The following is a 5,982-nucleotide window of genomic DNA, read 5'->3' as shown; positions in this document are numbered from 1 at the left end:
CCGATAACATATGCACAAAAATGCTTTAGGTCCTTCAGTAGCAAATGTAAGACTTATGGAGTTTTACGCCATGTGTTGTTAGACCCCCAAAAACGTGCTATTTTAGATGACTTGGGTGTTAACTAATTTAAGTTGAGCAATGGTTAAGAGACACTGATTAATCGGCTCCAACCCATGTTTTTGAGTTACGATGTCTAAAATGGTTCGCTAAGTCTTATACTGTGATTAGCCAACTCATATTAAGTAGGAGTCGATTTCGTTAAATGTTGTAGTATATGTTGTGTCTCGGATTGCGGCAATAATAGGCAAGTTGGCGTGTATGTTATTTAGCAGTTATGTCGTTGCTCTAGTTAACCGAATTGTTAGATGAATTGGTTAAGCTCGTAATCACGGTGACTTGCTTGTTGTAGTCTAAATATGTATGATTATGATCGTGGATGAAAAGTAGTAGTGCTCAGGTGATGTCTAAATTAAAATGCAAATTATTGGTGAAAATCGCTTCGATATTGATTGTTATAGATAATGCATTGTTAATTGAGTATGGTACTTTTAGTGCGCAAAATAACTTGTATAAAAAATTAGTAGGTCTACTTGTTAGTCCTCATTTGATTAATTTAACTCTAACAAATGGTAAAGTGCTAGAATAATTCAAGTCTCTCGAACGCGGCGATTCTTGAATTTTATAGGAGCTGAAATTTGTTGATTGCTGTTTTGGACTGCACGCGCTGTTTTAGTTGTGTTGTATGTTTGATGAACTAAATTGTGTTTTCTGTAGATATGTGCTATAGAAAAGTGGTAGATAACTTTATTATCTTGCTGGTGTTAAAATTTGACAGCCATAGGTCTGACAGTTTAGGAGTTATGATTTTTACAAATTCAGTAACTGAATCTGTCCACTTTCTGTACAGATTTCAGAAACTGCACTGTTTGCTTAAGTTAATGTTACAATCTGTTCATGGTCATTATAAGAAAGTTGTAGGTGCTTTTCTTATCTTTTTTGTGTTAAAATTTCATAACCACAGGCCTGATAGTTTAAGAGTTATGAATTTTACAAACTGCTTGCTGTGTTCTGTCCACCGTCAGAACAGATTTCGAAAACTGTGTTGTTTGATTTAGTTAAACATTGGATAAATTCTTGGTGATTATAGAAGTTATGTAGTGCTTTTGCCAAGCTTTCCAAAAAGTCTTAGATCACTCTTTTTGGTGGTCTGAAGCTTAAGTTATGAATGTTTCAAATATGAAGACTGAATCTGTCCAGTTCTGGACAGCAAAGTCTTTTAGTGATGTTTATCCTTAGTTAAATATTGAATCACCTTGGAATGTTTATAAATAATTTGTAGAACATTTAATTAGCTTTCCAAAAAGTCTAGGATTAATTTGTTTGGACGTCTGAATCTTCAGTTATGAATTTTTAAAATGACAAGTCTGAATCTGTCCAAATCTGGACAGAGCTGCTGTGTTTGCACAATTCGACTTTGCTAAGTGTTGAATAATGTTGTGATAAAAATACCAAAATTGTAGAGCACTTTCTAAACTTTCCAGAAAGTCATAGTTTGCTATGTTTGGATTAATATTTGAAAAGTTATGATTAAAACAAGTAACTGCTGTGCTGCTGTCCTAAAAATCTGCACGTGCTCAAATGAATGTTTAGTTCACCATTTTGGCTAAAAATGCTTAGTTAGCGCTTAATGAACATAGACTTGTGATGGCTAAACTTAGGTTAACATGTGTTCCATGATTAATGTGCTTGCTTGCTGTAGTTGGTTGTGGATAGAAGTTTTGTAGTTATTGATGCCTATGTCCTATTTAAACTTATGTTGTCTTGGTTGCTCTTGTGTGGTCAATAGGAGAACTAAGGAAAAGCCGTAGCAAGTTAAATAAATGTTCATACGTGTGATGTCCTGTTGTATTGGTTAATTAAAAGTCGTAATCGTCGTCTTTCCAGTGGTGTTGATGTTGTGCGCTCAATGAAGTGTAGATATCTAATTCTAACATGTGGTTGTTTACGGAGTCTTCCAATTAAATGTTTAGTTCGCCACTTTGTCTTTGTATATCTTGTGCTACTTTGTGCTACTTTCATTATATTCATCCATATGCATCTTGCATCTCATATAGGACCGAGAGATGATGATCGAGCCAGTGATGTGGTGCCAACCACAAGGTGCAGTTGGTGGACGACCTGAAGAATGATGGACTTAACCAGTGGATGCTCGCCAAGCGAGTACCCATCCCAGCAAACACTGTCTAAGTGTTAAATTAAAGGCAAGCCCCGGTTTATGCATAACCGTTTATATATGCTATTTTACTGCACTTAATGTTTGTAGGCTTGTACTGTGCACTTAAGTGTAGGAGTTGAATGAAACCCTAGTTGCATGAATTCAGGATTCCTTTTTGTGATGGATACTAGTATGCTAGGTCGAGTAGATGCTTTACTAATTAGGGATCTCGGTAGAAGTCGAGTGATTTTTCTAGCACTCGCGCGAGGTCAGGATTTGGTTGTATCCAGTTTTATATCATAATGATGATGGTCTGTGGACAACGGTCCATGGGGATGTGTTGTCTACGAGATGGAAATTGGAATAAGGATTAAGGTGTGGTACCGTGAGTCAAGCGTTTGAACGTACTAAGCACATGCCGAGAAATATGGTAAATCGGTAAGCCTAGTACCTGATTGAACCTGGCAGTGGACTTTACCCCTCACGTGACCTGAGACATGGTCTCCCATTCCGGTTATGGTGGGTACAAGTGCGGTCACTGCACGACGGCAGTCGGGGTCAGTGAGGCATTGTATGTAACACCCCAGGTGTTTATATTCCGCTCGACAATGAGTATGAATTTAAGCACGTGATATCAGTGAATAAGACAGACACTAAGGTTTAATTATTTTCGCCTATCGCGATTTTAATATCGCATCTGTTTCGTTTGTCGCGAGCGCGACATCATTTTTATTTCTATTTATTCGGGCTCTTCCTGAATTTTCGTGTTGTTCAGAACATATTTGTTCTAAAAATCGGTGTATCCGGTGATTATTTAAAATACATCGCTCGCGCAAATACGAATTCAGAAGCCCGACTCACTCGGACAATTTTTATCCCGAACAAATTAATTTGAACTCAACGACTAAAATGTTCAGGGCAAAATAATATGTGTCGCGCGAACTCGTGTGCGAGGTTAAGATCCAATTTATCCGTCCGCACGCTATTTTAGCGACGAAATCGCGTATACGTTCGCGGATTTGGTTTCGGCTAATTTTAGTCGAATTCCACAGAGCAAATTACCGAAGACGAAATTAGTCTTATTCGGGCCGTCGTTTCTTGCCCGGATCCGAATCTTCGGATATAAGTAATTAGCGATTAAATTGGTTCGCTAAATCCGAAGCATGTCATGTATATTTCGTCTTAATCTAAATCTTTAAATATACCTAACAGCTACGAATTCATCTGACTCCAGATTAGTCACCACGTCAAATCTTTCTCAAATATTTTGTCGAACTTATTTTGGTTCGACCCTTTAAAAATATCTCTCAATTCAAAATATCGAAACCGAAATCCATTAAATTTGGTCTGTTGCTTCTCGCCTCGATCTAAATCATAACCCTGGAACTCCGATTAGATTTTCGCGACTCCTGTCGCGGCAATTCAGACTGACGTGTGTTAGATTTAAAATTCAAGAGTAAAACTGAGTCAAACATGAATTGTTTAAAATAATGCAGTATAAATTTTAATCAAGATGAATCATAGCTATGAGATTCAAACGGGGAAAAATTATTGTGCTAAAAATACATCAGAGAAAAAAAATTATAGAATAATTAAAAAAAGGGGAAATATCCTTCATCTCACGCCACTCTCTTTCTCTCTCCCAGATTTTTTTTCACAGCCGCATGCCTTGAGTCCTTATCCCATTGCTGTTGTTCCGCTGCCAAAGATTTTTCACGCATGCAAGCCCAGGCACGCATCGTTCCAGCTCCATGTCCCACGGGATATTTCTTATCTCCTGTGCGCTCACTCAACTGGATGAGTCTCCTGCGTACCGGTCTTTGATTTTTCTCTGGAATGTGCTTGAGCTTGTACAGGCTGTGGCCTTATCCATCGCTCGATTCATCTCCCTGTCTTTATCTTCTCCAAGCCGTGGAGCTTCTTCCCCAGCGCGCCCCTCTCCCTGGCTCTTCCCTGCGCGCCGCGGTGCTCCAGCTTGGCCCTGCTCAACTCGCCTCTACACAGCGTTCCTCTGCTCGGCCCTTTTTCCCCTGCACGCGAGCTCTGCGTCTTCCTGCGCGCCGGCTCCTGCTGAGCCGTGCGCCCTGGTGGCTATCGCGACTGATCTGTGGCCGCCACCTTCAGCTCGCCGGCATTTCTTCTCTGCGCGCAGCTCACGCCCTGCTAGCCCCTGCTGCGGGTTGTCGAGCTCTCTGCGCATGCTCAGCTCACTCTTTCTTTGTTTGCCGCGCGCACGAATTTTATCTGCTTGCCACAGCGTGTCGAGCTCCCGCACTATCATCGCTTCTATCGCAAGCTCGTTAGCCACAGTTATCTTGACCGCGTCAGCTCGCCAGACCTGCAACTCTATATACGCCACCCTTCCGTATCATTGTCGAGCCCGTCGAACCTCGTTCTTCTCTGCTCGCTCTCGTCGAACTCCAAATCCCGGATATTAGATAAAAATAAGCGAGGCCCCTGTGTATCGCTTATCAAGTACTCGGTTGAAGACATCAATCGAAGATCGTCGTCGTTTGGTGTGTCGTCAAGAAATCCCAAGACGAAGCTAGCAGCGCGATATTTCCCAAGCACTCGACAAATTGCTTGGATCAGAAAATCGCTACCGATCTCGCGGATTCGTGTCAGCTGTGGAAACGGTAAGCTGATAAATTATTCAGAATAGTTCGATCGTTAAATAAATTAATGTGTTAGTGCGAGGCTCATTAAGGTGCTCAATAAATTGCGTAAGTCACGAAACTCTCGTCGACTTCGCAGTTCTTGCGATTATTGAGCCAGGTTCAGTTATAGCGAATTATTTCGCTATTTCGGTCAATTAGCTGAATTAATGTACCAGGTAGAATATTAGTAGGCCTATGTGGTAAAGAAATATTTTAATCACTTGTAAAGATGTAGTACAATTTATAAAGCAAGAGATAAGGTTAGTATTTAATTAATTAGCTGGTGAGTTGTGTAGGCTAATTGTATTTCATGTATATAATTTGTTGTTTGTGATGCTTGCGATAGGTTCGAGAAGCGTAATTATTGCGCGTAGTCGTATATTAATAACTAGTGTTTCCGTACAAAATTGTACAATGCCTCGCCGCTAGGTGTTTAAATTCGCCATCGCGTAGCACTATTTAGGTGTGTGATATTCTTGTCGATATGCATTCATGTGCATAATGCATTTCATTCAGGTACGTTAAATAATCGCGCGATGCGGAAGACAAGCCAAGTCGACCCCAAGCGCGGGCAAATCCGCAGGATAATGCTGATGGATGAACCTACCCGATCCAGTGCTAGGACAAGGATGATCGCCAAGTGGACGTCGTCTAACAACACTAACCTAGTGTTACTCAGGCAAGCCCCGGTGCATGCAACCCCTTTCCTTGTGTTTTTAAATAATTTTCGCACACTTTAAGTCTAGTGAAATGTGCATTAGGTTTATAGGAGTTGCTTGAAACCCTTTGATGCATTGCTTTCCTTGATATCCATACCTTTATAGATACTTCTGTGAAGTATCAAAATATGATTTACAAAAATGCTTAGCCTTGCTTAGATCTTGTGGATAGAGGTTGTCCTTAGCCTAGCTCGAGAAAGGATGGCTTCTACCTGCAAGAATATTTTCATTTGGAGCAATGGTGGGATCTTACTGCAAAGTTCCCTGTGATGCTCTTTTCATCCTAAGGAACAGAAACAATCCTAAGGATGGAAATACTTAAATTGAGACTTGGGTTAGGAACAAGTGATGTTCTACCCAGGTTGATTAAGGATTGAATGCGTATGTAGG

General features: G+C 40.5%; 1 long non-coding RNA gene across 1 annotated transcript; it reads left to right on the top strand.

Annotated features, from left to right (window-relative positions):
• Positions 1–3,985: 3,985 nt before the first annotated feature.
• On the top strand, positions 3,986–5,553 carry LOC100272311 (uncharacterized). The gene is made up of 2 exons (NR_159996.1): positions 3,986–4,852; positions 5,390–5,553. It is a non-coding gene; the product is annotated as an uncharacterized lncRNA (long non-coding RNA).
• Positions 5,554–5,982: the final 429 nt, after the last annotated feature.

This window comes from Zea mays, chromosome 1 (genome assembly GCF_902167145.1).
Source record: "Zea mays cultivar B73 chromosome 1, Zm-B73-REFERENCE-NAM-5.0, whole genome shotgun sequence".
NCBI lineage: Eukaryota > Viridiplantae > Streptophyta > Magnoliopsida > Poales > Poaceae > Zea > Zea mays.
This window is presented reverse-complemented; position numbering and strand designations above follow the sequence as displayed.